Genomic DNA, 15,895 nt, shown 5'->3' with positions numbered 1-15,895 from the left:
TAGGGAACAACATCCAGGGGCTTTGTTTAGTTTTGTGGTTATTGATAAGGTTAGATTCCATTCTCCTAGGAAATTTGATAAACTGAGGGTGTAACATGCTAAAGAAAAGAGAGGGATAATTCATTTGGATGATATATACTGTTTGGATTAAAATAAAATTATTTGAGCTTTGAAAAAAAATACCATAAGATGGCACTATATTCGCAATTAATAAATTTATATAGTATTCTGTTTAATAAATATATATTTATATTGTTATTTATACTATTTTAAAATTGTAATTATCTATATTGTACCCCATTTATCTACGTATTGATTATTTAATTGATTTGGTGCCAATAATTGTATGTCTGTGAGTTCACATGGTGAAGATATTATCAGCACTGAAGAAGTTCCATTTCTAGGAAGAGAACCTGGTTTGCAGTCATGGTGTTGGTCTGCATTAAAATTAGATTCCAGTGAATAGTACAGAAACCTAGTACTGTACTTAGTGGGAAAAAAAATATATACACGTGTGTGTTTTCTCCCCAGTCCTCTGCTGAAAATGGGCTCTGTCCCAGTCGGACTTTCCTGGTAAACAAATGTTAAATACAAATAAATAAATAAATTATATATAAATATATATATATATATATATATATATATATATATATATATATATATATATATATATACATACACACACACACACACACACACACACACACACACACACACACACACACACACACACACAGGAAATGCAGGCATTCTGAGATTTGCTGGCTCATTCCCAAAAACGTTTACATCAGTTCTGCCATTTAAGCTTACCACTTCAGTTTCCCTTATATCACATGATGTTTTATTTTCTCAAGCACATTATTACAGTCCCTCTCAAAATAATATGTTTCCAGCGGAGAGAAAAATGACACATTATGATTAGCTGATATCCTGCATGTGATGCATACAGGTATTTTGTTAATGTAGTACTGTCAACTCCATCCACAAATATATAGCTCTCCATTCTAATCCTGGACCTCCTCTTGATCTGCTAAAATAAAAGTATAATGACATACACTCAGATCACCCACTGCAGACCACAAACATTTCAGGCAATCAAGTCTATTATCTTCCATTTCCCTTCTAGGAAAATTCTTAAAACCTTGAGATCTGTTTTGTAAAACAACAACAATTGCTACAATGATTATAAACAACTGCTTTGTATAAAAATAAGCTACATGCAGGGCAGGTACAAAAATGTTATGCCCTTGCTTCACATCTGAATAAACACTTATGACTAGTGGACATGGTTACTAAACCAATAGAAATATTGAAACAGATTCATTTGGAATGTTATTCAGTGTTGATGGTACAAATATTACAAAAGGATACATAGTTTTGAGACAATAAAGCTAGCAAACCATGTTATGTTACATTTAAATAATCCATTGCTAATCTGCTGGGATTCATATAATAAGCTGCAGGTCATTCAATAGCTTCACCAACGTCTAATGGCTGTAGGTAGCCAGATGTCAAAGTGGCCTCATAGTAATGTGAGAGACAAAATAACAAAACTTAACTTGCAGAAATTGAGATGGATTTGTGGGAGGGATATCCACAGTAATTCCTGACGGCTGTAGGTGACCAGATGTCAAAGTCGTCTCATACTGAACTGATAAAAAAATGTACATATAGAAATTAAACTGGGGTTGTGGGGAAAGAAAGTATGCTGAGCTATTCATTTTATGCCAGACTGAGCATGGTATGAAATGTGATTTCATTTTCATTAAGATGACAGAACTTAAACAGAAAGTACCTTGGTTGTCTGAGTGTAGGTAAACGAGGCACTATTTCTGAATAGGTGTAAGATGCAACACCTGTTTACAGGTATTTTGAATACAGCCCCCCCCCCCCCATAACTACCACCATTGGTGGTACAAGTAAGATATGTAAGGAATACTGGTGTTACATTTGTTCCAGATAAAACAGAAGAAAATCAATAAAATTTAACAATTCCACAAATATCATTAAAACCATATCATGAGTTGTTTACCAGGCCACGCAAAGCTGATCTACAACTATTGATAAAATCCGTATCAGCACAACCGTCTGTTCTTTCTTAAACTTAGCTATTCTTTGATTTATGAACATGACACTTTTGAATTCCTGTTTTTTTTTGACACAGGAAATGAAACATGTCAGTGTAGCATAGTGAAATATCCTTATTACCATCACACTGTTCCTGCAACTCTTGTAGGTAATACCCCCATTTCCTGCTGACATTTGCTAATGGTATTCTGTTTGCTGCTTCCTCTCCAAAATACCAATGAAGCAAATATAAACAGAGAATCCCTTAATCATTTTAAGTGACAAGTCATTTTAAGCATCATTGGTAACTGCTGTGTGCACCCCATGCCATAACTGAATTGTAGCAGAACTGCCTGACGTTTCACGGTAAGTGACACAGTATGATAAAGGGTAGTTTCAGCATTACTCTTTTGTCGTTACACTGCACTGTATCATTTTATAACCTGATCTTGCTGATAGCAGATCAATTTTCTGCTTTACCAAATGAAAACAGAAATATATAATACCACACAGTGACATTTAAAAGAAAAATGAAACATGCATACATTTTTGTCCGAACACTCACACATTTAACTGAGACATATACTCTGAAGGTGTTGTGGTTTATATGTGCATGCATGCAAATTTTGTTAGCAAAAGTCAAATGCTATACCAGAACATCTACAACACTCTAAAATGCAATATATGTGCCTTCCTGCATTTCCCTGTTTTATGCTGTTAGTTTCCCTTATTATTTATGTATTTATTTATTTCCATTTGTTAACCGGGAAAGCCCAACTGGGTCTAAGCAGATCCGTTTTCAGCGGAGGCCAGGGGAGAAAAATCTCTACACTTACTAAGGTTTCTAAAAAACTTACACAAGTGTAAATAAACATAAATATTTAAACATTTAAAAACATATAGAAAAGCATTAGTTAACAGAAGTGTTAACAAACATGAACAAGTAAAAAAGCATTTCACAAGTATTTTGACAAACGTACAAAGTATTGTTGAAAGTTTAACTTTGAGTTTAAATGCACAATTGATTTAAAAATAAAACTGCTGAACAGAATAATAATCATTAATTTATTATTGCTGTATATCAAAAATTCACTTGACGAGCCAGTGAATTTGTCTCCTCCTGAGCTGTTTGTCTAACATGGGTTGGTCAATTCGTGCAAAGGAAAGAAATTCCAGTTTAGAGGCATAGTAAAATTGCACCAGGAAACACTTCTTTAGTGACACATTACTGTCTCTCTAAATCAAACAGTGCACCGTCAAACCTGATAGTGCTAGTGTTATCCCGAGCAGCCCTTGCATCTTGTTAGCAAAGGCAGCCCCCCTGCATGTACGTGCACACACACACACACACACACACACACACACACACACACACACACACACACACACGCATCCAGACCTGTGATCCTCTACCAACCACACTGAGACCACTCAGACACAGTTACACAAACATCCAGTCTCAGCATCCCTCTACCAGCCACTGTACTATGACCACCCAGACAGACAGACACACACACACATTCAGACTTGCGATACCCTATTCACCCATACCACACATTGCAAACACCCATACACACACACACACACACACACACACACACACACACACACACACACACACACACACACGCATTCAACCTCATTCATACCCCTACAGATATGCACACACATATAAACACACTGCCAGACCTCCACAGCTTTGCTGCCCTTGCCTGTGTTGTGAGTACTCCCAAGAGAGTGAATAAGCAATTGCTGTCAAAAGACAGTACTCACTTTTTACCCCTAGAGTTAAATTTTACTCAGCCAAGCAATTTCCTCATCTAAGTAAAGCGGACTCTGAATATTTCATTGGGACAGTAATTTTCTATTTAGCATTAGCCACTCCCCAGGACTACTATATTAGCATGCAGCTTTGTCTATGAGACTGCTCTCCATGCTAACCACCTCCCCCAGGAAAATCCATAGCTGGTGACTGGTTTAAGAATCCCTAAGACTTACAGTGAAGCAGAAACCTCAAAAGATAAGGTTCAGCATTGCTGTATGCCTTTCTGAATCCCAGAGTCAGTTTTTGTCAGTTTTAATAGTACCAGGCTTCTAATCAGACACAGTAGTAAAAAAAAAGATAGAATATATATATACATATATATATATATATATATATATATATATATATATATATATATATATATATATATATATATATATATATATATTTGTTAAAGTGAAGCCCTATGGCTCCAGCTGCATTTCTTATATTTCATTCTGAACTTTTATTCCTTGTGTTCTCCTTATGTGCTGAACTTTAGTTCAACCATTTTAAGTCACCTTGAGCTAATGCCTTCGTACATACTCACATGTGGGTATTTAGTGAACCAAGCAAACAAAATTAAACAGTAAATACAATCTCTTTCTTTTCTCCACAATAACTCCATTCCTCATGAAGACAACACATAATAACAATGTCACTGACCCTGGTAATGGGCAGTCTTGACTGATATCTCTGATTTTATCTTGTTCAGTGTGCATAAGGGTCACTTATATGGGCACTTTTTTAAATTTCTCAAAAACATAGGCAATCGTGTCAATCTTATTTTTTTTTATCCCCTCAGACATCATCTTTTCCAGGCCAGCTGCAAGTGCCCAATGTCCATGCTGGGTCTATCAACTCCAACCACCCCCCCCCGGGCTGACTCCATGTTACTGGTGCCAGTCATGGATCCTGAGGGTGTCCTGGGAGTTTGGTTCACCTGTGCTTCCATCCAGGGGATTTTTTATGTATGACCTACCCACTGCATTTTCATACCCCCCACGCTCATTGATTACATCCAAAGGCAACTCCTTTCTTTAGAGCCCACCTCCCCTTAGGGGGCACATCAAGCTGCCACTCCATCAGTCACCCAAGCTGCTAACTGAACTGGGGTTGGCTGGGATGTCATCAGAGCTTTATCCCTCTATGCCACTGGAATGGATGTCATGGCAGCCTTTTAGCTCATAATCATGTTACAACAAGAGTATATTGCACTGGTTTACAGGTTAACACACAGAACACAGAGAATCAAATGGAAGGGCCCTGTCAGAGCTCAGGCTTATTATGGCAGGTGTTCCACAAGGTTTGGTACTAGGGCCATCTTTATTTGTAGCTTTCTGTGGTAGTATGTGGAACTATTACAGAAATACCTGTCTAATGCAATAACAGATGGCAAGCTACTTCTGTCCTTCACCCCATGTACAAGGGTCAACTGCAAACAACTGCAAAGAAGATTCACTGAGTTGGAGGGATGGCTCTCCAAATGCAGTTTAATATTCAACTCCAGTATCACCAACTTGTACCTTCTGAAGGAAAATCTCTACTCAGCAACACGCATCTTACTCTATTCACGTCTATTAAGTGCCCAGGCTTTAACCTACACCTAGACAGGTTCTTTCAGTAATACAGTAATACAGCCTTGAGTATGGTGACTAAACACCTGTGATATTCCTTCAGGACAAAAGTATATAAAGTGTACTATATTCAGACTTTTCTCATGGCTCTTGCTTGATAGAAAAAAATGCGGCCAAATTTCCCCTGCAGAAAGGAATTTCCCAACATTGCTCACAAAGAGATCCCTTGCAGGGGTGTACTTCAGCATTGACCTAGTGGCACTCATATTGGTATAGCTCACAACTGAGGACACTCGCTAAATGTTTCTAGTCCTTAGATATGCTCCTTCATAGAAGCAGTCTGAGATAGGTAAGATGACTACCAAACTCAGTATTTCTCTAGACTCCTGTGATCCAGTAGAAATCGTCCATTCTTTCCCAAACTGCCACAGATGGTGGTGCATATTGTACAGTGTCTTTAGTGCTAAACTGTTGAATTCCCTTCCAGCATCATGAACTGTGCTAACATCTAAATGTTAAAGAAGACTCTTTAACTTCTATCCTACTTAGTCATATCAGGATGAATGTGGAGCCGTTTGACCTGCACTGGGCCATTAACATGTCCTAAATAACACACTTTAATATATTATCTTTGCATATAGCATTTCTTTACTCACCCTTACTTCTTTGACACTGTGTCTGTCCGCTCCTACGTCCTGGCTTGATTGTATATCCTACTTACACCCCCCACCTTTTCTGCTGGGTAAGGCACTCCTTACAAATGTTCTTCCTTTTTCTCACATACTGAATTCTTCTGGTGCAAACTCAAACTGAATAAACTCATATGTATGATTCAGACAATATACCATTTTTGAAAACGTTATTTCACTCTGCTTTTTAAACTACGTTCTGTACAAAGAAATAATGCAAATTGCTATTTATGTTGCATATTAACTTAGAGAATGTCATTCCTGCATACTTTCTACTCTGACTTATGCTGTTTTCCATATTAATATAAGCAAATCCTGCTGCCATTCATGTCTGACTCTATAAAAATTAGATGGTACTTAACTTACCATTTCCAAATCCCCCAGCTTTGTGTCAGACCACAATGCTTTACTTAATAAAATGTGAATATTATTGTATGATCCATGTATCTTAGACTGTTTTCTGAGACCATGTACTTACCTGATGTGACATGTTTCTCATGCATTACGCACTTTGTATAGGTTTCATCTTACTGTATTTACTATAAATTTCTCTCAGTATATTATTTATCTGTATAGACATGCATTTATTGTATCCAAGCACGTGAATGGATGTTTTTACTTAAGGTTTTCTTCTCAAATTTCCACTGAAAAAGAATCTGTCTGCAGTTCATTTGGAATACTGACTGGTGCTTAAATGCACCAATGTCCCATGCATGAAACAAAGAAAACTGTCTTATATAAAACTGTAAGCACAATTAAAATAAATACAAATTAAACAAAATATACCTTCGTTATTCACCCAAGTATTTTATTTTTATTTTATTTTACATTTGTTTACTGGGAAATCCGACTGGACACATGTCCTTTTCAGAGGAGGCCCGAGGAGAAAAGCTTCAACTTACAAATAAAACAGACAAGAAAAAATATGTACACAGATAATACAAAGAGGAATCACAAAGTAACATGAATTCACACTAGAGAGTCTAAGTATACATTTCTAAAAGACATTTGGGAAATCCCTAGTATTATATTATTTACACTTTTAGTATATAGTTCTGAATGTATGCAATTCTGTGAAGACATTTGAGGATGTATTATCAGTATATTATAAAACAGTTGGAATATACAATAAATAAGTTAACTGGGATGGAAAAGAATGTCAACACTGTATCTCGGTGTAGAAATATAGTAACAGTACATATGTTTTATATTATGTTAACAGTAGCTTAGTATAATGTCAGAAGAGTGCATAGAAATAGAAATGTGAGAAGAGAATTTGACTAGAGGAAGTGACTGATGCCTAGCTACTTGATCAGCTAGGGGTAGAGCATGGACATATCCATTTACTGACTAGATGTTTGGTGTTTAATTCCATATTTAAACCTTTGGGATATAGTGTCCTAAAATTTATTATACATTTGGACTCCAATATTAACAGCTTGTTAATATCCACCTCCCTGTTATTGGATTTAAGTTTAGCCAACACACTGAAAAAGAAGGTTTCTACTGAACCTCTACGTGCCTGAATAAAGTGTGTAGCTACTGGATTTTCCATCCTATTCCTTCTTATGTCACTCAAATGTTCTATGAGTCTTTTCTTGACAGCTCTTTTAGTCTGTCCGATGTACCATTTTATCTGCGAGCACCCACAGCCTACAATATAGACAATTCCACTGGATTCACAAGTGTAAGCTTCACTTGCTCTGTAAACCTTGCCATTAATGTTGACCCCATATGGAATTAGACACCAATGTTTACAATAAGTATACTGACATTGTTATTTGTATGGTTGAGAATGCTCACATTTTATTACTGGGAATGGAATGACGTCTCATTTTTCATGTTAGAAAGTAGGTGTGATTCATCTTAGTAACTTTGTATACAATGTATTATGCATAGTTAAACATGGGCAATGTGTAATGTATGAAGGGCACTTTAGATATAGATTGGTCATTGAAGGATGATTAATTGAATGTATTAAGTATGAGGTATATAAAGAAAGCTAATTGATGTAATAATTTGTTCTTTGAAGGCGTAAGCCAAGGTACCAGAAACATCAGTAAACATTTTTCTATCCTGATGGTTCGTGTGTTCATAGGTCCGTAATAAAACAGGCACCATCTCCTACACGTTGGTATGGTAACTCCCTTAAACACTTGCCTTCACCAGTAACACTGAGCTTGACATCCCTGACCAATAGGTAAAGCTAGACATCAGGATCCAAGCAGAAGGAGATGAAAGATGCTCATGGGGTGGCACATTCCCACAGTCAGACCAATCTATTTATTTATTTATTTATTTACCGGGAAATTCCAACTGGGCACAGGTCCTTTTTCAGTGGAGGCCCAGGGCGAAAAGCTCCACAGAACAATAAATGACCAGCAGAGTACATGAAGAACAACTGAATATACATACAATAACAAATAATAGATACTGCAGCAAACATTAAATATACATACAATATGAAACACAGGAATGAACAGATGTACCAACATCTAGCTAAAGGCTAGGAATAAAGGTAGGATGTATATACAGATAGTACTAAACTCAAACAGATACTGTTCTAAACTTATATACCTAAATCTTATTTACAAATATTGCACTAAACTCAAACAGATATAAATCAGATGCTCCACAGAAAGGTGGAACAAGCTAGAAGGGCTAATGGGATGGAAGGGGAAGATAGAGGAGTAGGAGAGGAGACCGAGTGAGTAGTATATGTGGTAGTGAGTGGAAGCTAGGTGTAAATCAGTTGGGTATGTATTTGGAGTTGAGATGAAGTGAGGTAGTTAAGCATGTTATAACAGGACTGAGGGATTGTGTGAGGAGGGAAGAGGAGGTAAAGGGTGTGCCAGAGCCTGCAGAGGAAGGAATGCAATGATTAGACAGTGTGAGGTAGGGTGGCTAGGGGAGGTGAGAGGAAGCAGAGGTAAAAAGGAGGGTTACTAACCAGAGACTTTTTAAGTGAATTTTTAATGCAGCTTTGAAGTGATTGCAAGAAGGTAGTGTGGTTATGGGAAGGGGGGGGGGGGGTTGTTCCATAATCTGGATATGATGCAGGAGAATAGTGCTCCTTCCACTGAGTTCTTGGGTTTGTCACTAGAAGTAGATTTTTGCTGCTGGAAAGTAGTGGTCTAGTGGAGCAGTAGGGCTGGAGAAGGTTTTGAAGGGATGGGACTTTAAGAGGATGGTTTACTAACATGTGGGTGAGAGAGAGAGTTGATTCAGGTGAAGAAGTTGAGGGAGTTCAAGCCAGTCAAGTTCTTTAAGTGAGATACAGTGGTGGCTGCGACAAGATGCACCAGTGGCAAACTTAACAATTTTATGGTAGCAAGCCTCGAGCTTGTTAAGGTCTGTTTGTCTAAGGTAGGTAAGTATAGGAGAGGTGTAGAGTAAAGTGGAGATTAGGTGGGAATTGGCAGCAAAAATTCTGGCTGTTTAGTGAGGAATTGTTTGTTTCTGTACAATGCACCTAGTTTTTTGTGAGAAAGGTCCAATATGAAAGGTCCTGGAAAAACAACAAAAAAAAAATACTTCACTACTTCTCATATGCAATTACTGTCTTCCTCTAATATGTGTGGAAGCACAACAGTAACTAGTAACTTAGGTAGCAAAAAAAGTTAGTAAATGAAAGGAAACTGGGAAACCAGTATGGCATATTCAGAAAACCTTCTAGTTGTCTCATGTAATTTCCAAAGGTATCTCCTCTCCAGCAAAAGAAGTCTTAATTCACCTTTACTCATGTCTCATCAGATCCCTTACTGAACATAATGCTCATTTTGGCATGTATTCCTCTAAACATATCACTCAGCTTGAAAGTTCTTAGATTCCAAACTAAAAAGATGTATGGCCTCTAGACCTTCAGTTATCTAGACAGACTGTGAGCCTTCTCTCTCTACTCAGTCTCTTACAGACTTCCCCATGGGGATCACTGTATAGCCTTTTGAGCCATAAAAGATCCAACCTTCCTTGACATTCTATTCCTTTTCAGAACAAATAATTCCTCAAATACACACTTAAAGGAACTAAACCTTCACCTGCAGATACATAAGACAGACTAGCATGACAGACTCATATCCCAACATACTCTCCCCACCTTTGGAACTAATTTCCTACACATCAGACAGAGTAGCAACCTTGCCACCTTCAAGGTAAGCATAGATAATTGGGTGAGCAACTGCACATTCTCATTGTGCCTGTCTTGTGTTGCCCTCCTTAGGCTGATTTATCAGCTAGGCATGCAAAGGTGTCTAGACTGCAAGACTGCTCACCTAGTGCTTACCTATGAACCTATATGTAAGACCAGGGAGGAAAAAGAAGGCAGGACCTTCATAAACCTACAGGATTACTGTCACAAGTCCCAAGTCAAAAGAAAACCAAAATCAGAATCCACTTGGCTTTGTATATCCAAACAAACAACACATTACTGAAAAAATTACATGGAGCTGCTTACTGCTTGGTGTGATGGATCTGCAGTGTTCTTATGACACTCAGTCTTGCTGGCTGGATTCTGCTAAAATTCAAAGTCTGATTATATTTGCATTCACAGTCTGTTGCATACAGAAACTTGCAGAATATACACTGATGAGAGAATATACTTTGCAGCATCAACTTTAAAGAGCAGTGACAAATAACTTTTTATAATAAATCAAACGAAACCACGTTGCAGCTTAAAAGTACTGTTCCAACTTTACTTCTCATATAGTACAGATGATGTGAGAGATATAACATTTACCTCAGAACACCAAATGTGTTCCTACCATATCCCTAAACAACTGGATTTATACAGCTCTTTATATACTCTTTTTAAACATATTTTGGAGAATTGCTTATCCTGTAGAAAGAATACTAAACTTCCTTGTTTAACAATGTCTTGTAAGAGACCAGCTTTTCTGACAGTGTGAATATCCTGTAACAGTGTCCTGATGTCCATGTAGAAAAACATATTTTGAGGAAACACATTGTCCTGTATTCTATTTGAATCTGTGTATAGAAACATGTGTTCTTATGTCAATGCTGATAAGCATATCCTGTTTTTTATGAAGAAAAACATATTTTTGAGAAAACACATTGTCAGAGATCAGCTTTTCTGACAGTGTGAACATCCTGTATTTTATTTGGATCTTTGTAAAACATCTGTTCTTGTGCCATCCTGTTTTTCCATGCAGAATAACATGTCATTGTTCTTTAAAAGCAGATTTTGCATTTTGTTATTGCATACATCATGCCTTGAGTCTGTAAGGGAAGAATGTCCATTCAGCAGATTCCTTTTCCAAGCCATGGTCATTTAGTATGACTGCTGATCACATATTACTTAAACTTTGTTTCTGCATTTAAGCAAGCCTTTTCTTTCAGCATATTTACAACATAATTAATTTCAGATTTATATTCATAAAATCTAACAATTCCCTCTGTTTTTAAACATACTCAAAACATTTTATATAGAAAACACAAGAAACAAACCTTTAGTTTGATACAACAAATCAAAATGCAATTTTACATAGTTAATACAATGATATTAAAGTATTACTACCAAAACTGAATGTATTTAACAACTTTTTCTTTTGCAGACCATTCTGTGAAAATATTTTATCAGTTATGAGCTGTGTCTGCTTTAATGTTACTTGATTAATTTATTATTTTGCAATCACAGAATTTAATTTATGACTTAGAACGGTTTCATTAACTCTTTGCAACTGTTGAATTAACTATAAGAGACAGTAACCATGTGCTACTGCAAGCATTTATACACTACTGAAAACACACAATTTCAATGTCATTTGTTAAATTAACTATGAGACAATAACTATGTGCTACTGCAAGCATTTATACACTACTGAAAACACACAATTTCAATGTCATTTTAACCATAACATTGTGGTCATGTCTTTGAACTGCCCATTAACATCTTGGTAAAGTACTGAACTGGGCTTAGATAATAAATATTTGAGAGCAATTATTTTACTGGGATAAAACCAGTGATATTACAACTTGACAAATTACTTTTGAACTTATCACGATGTATTCTTTACAGTATGTATTTACACAGACTGTTTGCTGTTCATGCATTTCAATCTAGTAGGTATCCTGGACCCATTTTTTCTTTAAATATGTTTTTTTCACACATATTTATTACTAGACATTAATCTCATTTGTACTGAATTCTTCTGCATTTGTACATACAAAGACTATAAAGTACATTTAGTCTAATCTTACAAATTTAATAACATTAATATTGAGCAAAATCTTGGAAAATGTTTGTCTCTTTAGAAATATCTAGTGGAACTGATACCAAATCCATATGTCCTGTTATTTTAAACTACATACTCAACAATTATTAAAAATATTCATGCTTTTTATACCAACATTGTTTTGCCAAAACTTATTAAAATAGTGACCATTCTTGCTATTAGAAACATTTATGCATTTTTGCATATCTTTATTCTCTCTTGTATAGCTGTAATCAATTTTAAGCCATCTCTTGTTTTTTAAACCATCTCTTGTATAGCTTTGCAATTTAACAGGTTGTAAATACAATTTAATACTAAACAATACAATAATAACCATTATGATAGCTATTAACAACTTGTAAAATATCTTATCCTGTCAGGTTTAATCCAGTTTATCAGTATTTCTAATACACTAATACCTGTTTTTCCCTCTACCTAGAAGAGTATTGTCAAGAATGAATGAGATATTTTTTTTTTCCTGTAGCTTTATTTTAGACCCTTATTATTTATTTTTATGTAGCTTTATTTCAGACCCTTGTCACAGTCTGTTTATACAGTCAGTGTAAAACTGAGAAAGTGCCCTCCCTCTTATACAGTCAGTGTAAAACTGAGAAAGTACCCCTCCCCCTGTAGTACTTCAGCACTGTTTACCTGCCCTATGCTGTGAATAGAATGTATGTCAGCCCAACACTTTGGTTATACATTTATTTCATTAAATTATGAACTTTTGTCTGATTTGATAATTTTTTATAAAGCTTTTGCTGTTTACTACCACTAGTAGGCATTTACATTCTCCTGCACAATTGATTTGAACTGTATATATACTATAGCCCATTTGCTGGCTGTACTTGATACAACTGAGGTTTTTTTTTTTTCTCTTTTAACATTTACTTGCAAATAGATTATCAGTGACATCTATGCACAATTGTGACATTTTATTACAATTACCAAATAGTGTTGCCTGTAAACATTTTAACAATTATGTTTTAATAACAATGATGCTTTAGAAAAACTCAAGCTACTTGCCTGGCAATCAGTCTTGTTGTTTATCTTATCTTTCCAGCATTTCCTGTAACTATTCATTCAGTCTAGGAAGGTCTGAGCTCACATTTTATATTCTGTAAACTATAGTTAATTCTTTTGGCATTTTTCCTTTAATGTGATTATGATTTGCATAACTATGCATTTATACTACATAAATATACATCATTTTACAATTACCTTACATGGATTTCAGTATTTTTTATTTAACTATTTAACTATTGAACTGTCCAGCCATTAATTTTACAAAACTGTTTGAATAATACCATCTGTGATTTTTCTTCTTTAAAATTCAGAACTTTAACTGTTTGGTGTTACTATATAATTATAAACAAATTGTAAAAACAAAATAGATATTAGTTTAACCAACACATTTATATTTATATTATTTATATTTGCTGATGTCTGACTGTTATTCTTGTGTATTGTAACAGATGTACTCTAGATGAAAAGAACACACATGCATGTCTGTCTTGTATCTGTATATCTTTATACAAGCATGTCATGTCTTGTGACTTTAAATTTCTACTCATCTATTTTTATTTAATTTATATATTATAATACTGTAGAACAGTTTTGTTTACCTTTTGACTATGCTAATGAATGGTATTCATATGCTTTACTTTACTGTAGTACTGATATATGTCTTGCTTTAACTGAATGAAAGTAAAACATTTAAGAATGATTTGTCCAGACATCAGATCCTACCATCCTACCATGTATGTTTAACCATTTTCAAAACATAAACATATTATAAAATATATTTCTTTTGCACAGATTAACTGTGTATGCAGGAAGTTTCCAGTCTCTGTCAGTTCAGCTAATTTATTTCCTTTATCCTGCAACTGCTTTTGAAGAATTTCCTGGAATGTTGTATGGTCTTTCTGACATTCTTTAGTAAGTTGTTCTGCTGAATTTGAAACTCCTATGCACTTTTGAAAAGATGTGTGTATAACTTGTCTAAGCTTCCTGAACTCATTGTGTCTGTCTTTTAGAAGTTTATTACATTCCTGTGTAACAAAATGTACTAGGGTTCTATCAGTAACTGATTTGACTCACATGTGGTGACAGGACATAACTGTTCAACATCAGAATGAAATGGAAACACTTTACCCTTAGTTAATTCTTCAGATCTGTCTTTACAGTCTATTTTTTTAGCAATATGATGCAATATTATTTTATGACATAATACACAAAATGCAGTTTTTGTTGAAGCACACAATAAACATTTGTCATATTTCACATGGTTTTCTTTGAGATACCAGTCAAATATTGTAATACATTTGCATAATGCCTTACTATCAACCTGCCCTAATAAGGTTTTACATTTACCAATGTGCTGTGGATACCAACATAGCAATTTACTAAAGTTTGGTTTACTCCTGCATGAATTATAAATAATATCCATACTATCTAGTAATATACAACCTGTCTAGGAATACAGAAACTATATATGAATATACAAACTGTCTTAAGAATATAAAACTCTCTTAAGAATATACAAACTGTTAACATCATCCACACTAAATATGTGACACAGAAAAAGTCTTACCAGTTAGCAAGAAAACAGGTGATCAGGCTGCTATTGCAGATGGCTGGAAATTTTTCAAAGTCACTTGAGAAGCTGGGAAAGCACAACAGGCAGTGGACTGATGGGCTAGTGGATATCCCCCTTTTCTTTAATGAAATTATGGCACTGCGACTGGAACTTCTGTCTCACTCCAGATGTAGACGTCTAAAAAAACTTTACTACTGCAAGCTGCATAAACTGGAATACTTCTGTTCAGAATTGACACATACGTACAAATGTTAGTTACTGCAATTTAACTGAAGTGACCCTCTGCAGGGCTTACCATCACTCCTGCTGTGTTTGAATGCAGATTGTAGGTTCAAATGCAGACTAGCTTGCCATTGAAAAATTATATGGTGCTAGTCACTCAGCTGCCTCGCCATTGAAAAAATATTATATATGCCTCTTACTTGCTTCTTGCTTGGTGTGATGGTTCTGCAGTGTTCTTATGACACTCAGTCTTGCTGGCTGGATTCTGCTAAAATTCAAAGTCTGATTATATTTGCATTCACAGTCTGTTGCATACAGAAACTTGCAGAATATACACTGATGAGAGAATATACTTTGCAGCATCAACTTTAAAGAGCAGTAACAAATAACTTTTTATAATAAATCAAACGAAACCACGTTGCAGCTTAAAAGTACTGTTCCAACTTTACTTCTCATATAGTACAGATGATGTGAGAGATATAACATTTACCTCAGAACACCAAATGTGTTCCTACCATATCCCTAAACAACTGGATTTATACAGCTCTTTATATACTCTTTTTAAACATATTTTGGAGAATTGCTTATCCTGTAGAAAGAATACTAAACTTCCTTGTTTAACAATGTCTTGTAAGAGACCAGCTTTTCTGACAGTGTGAATATCCTGTAACAGTGTCCTGATGTCCATGTAGAAAAACATATTTTTG

Source organism: Protopterus annectens, chromosome 2.part2, assembly GCF_019279795.1.
Source record: "Protopterus annectens isolate FY-2018-M chromosome 2.part2, PAN1.0, whole genome shotgun sequence".
Lineage (NCBI taxonomy): Eukaryota > Metazoa > Chordata > Ceratodontiformes > Protopteridae > Protopterus > Protopterus annectens.
Note: the sequence above shows the minus strand (reverse complement) of the source record.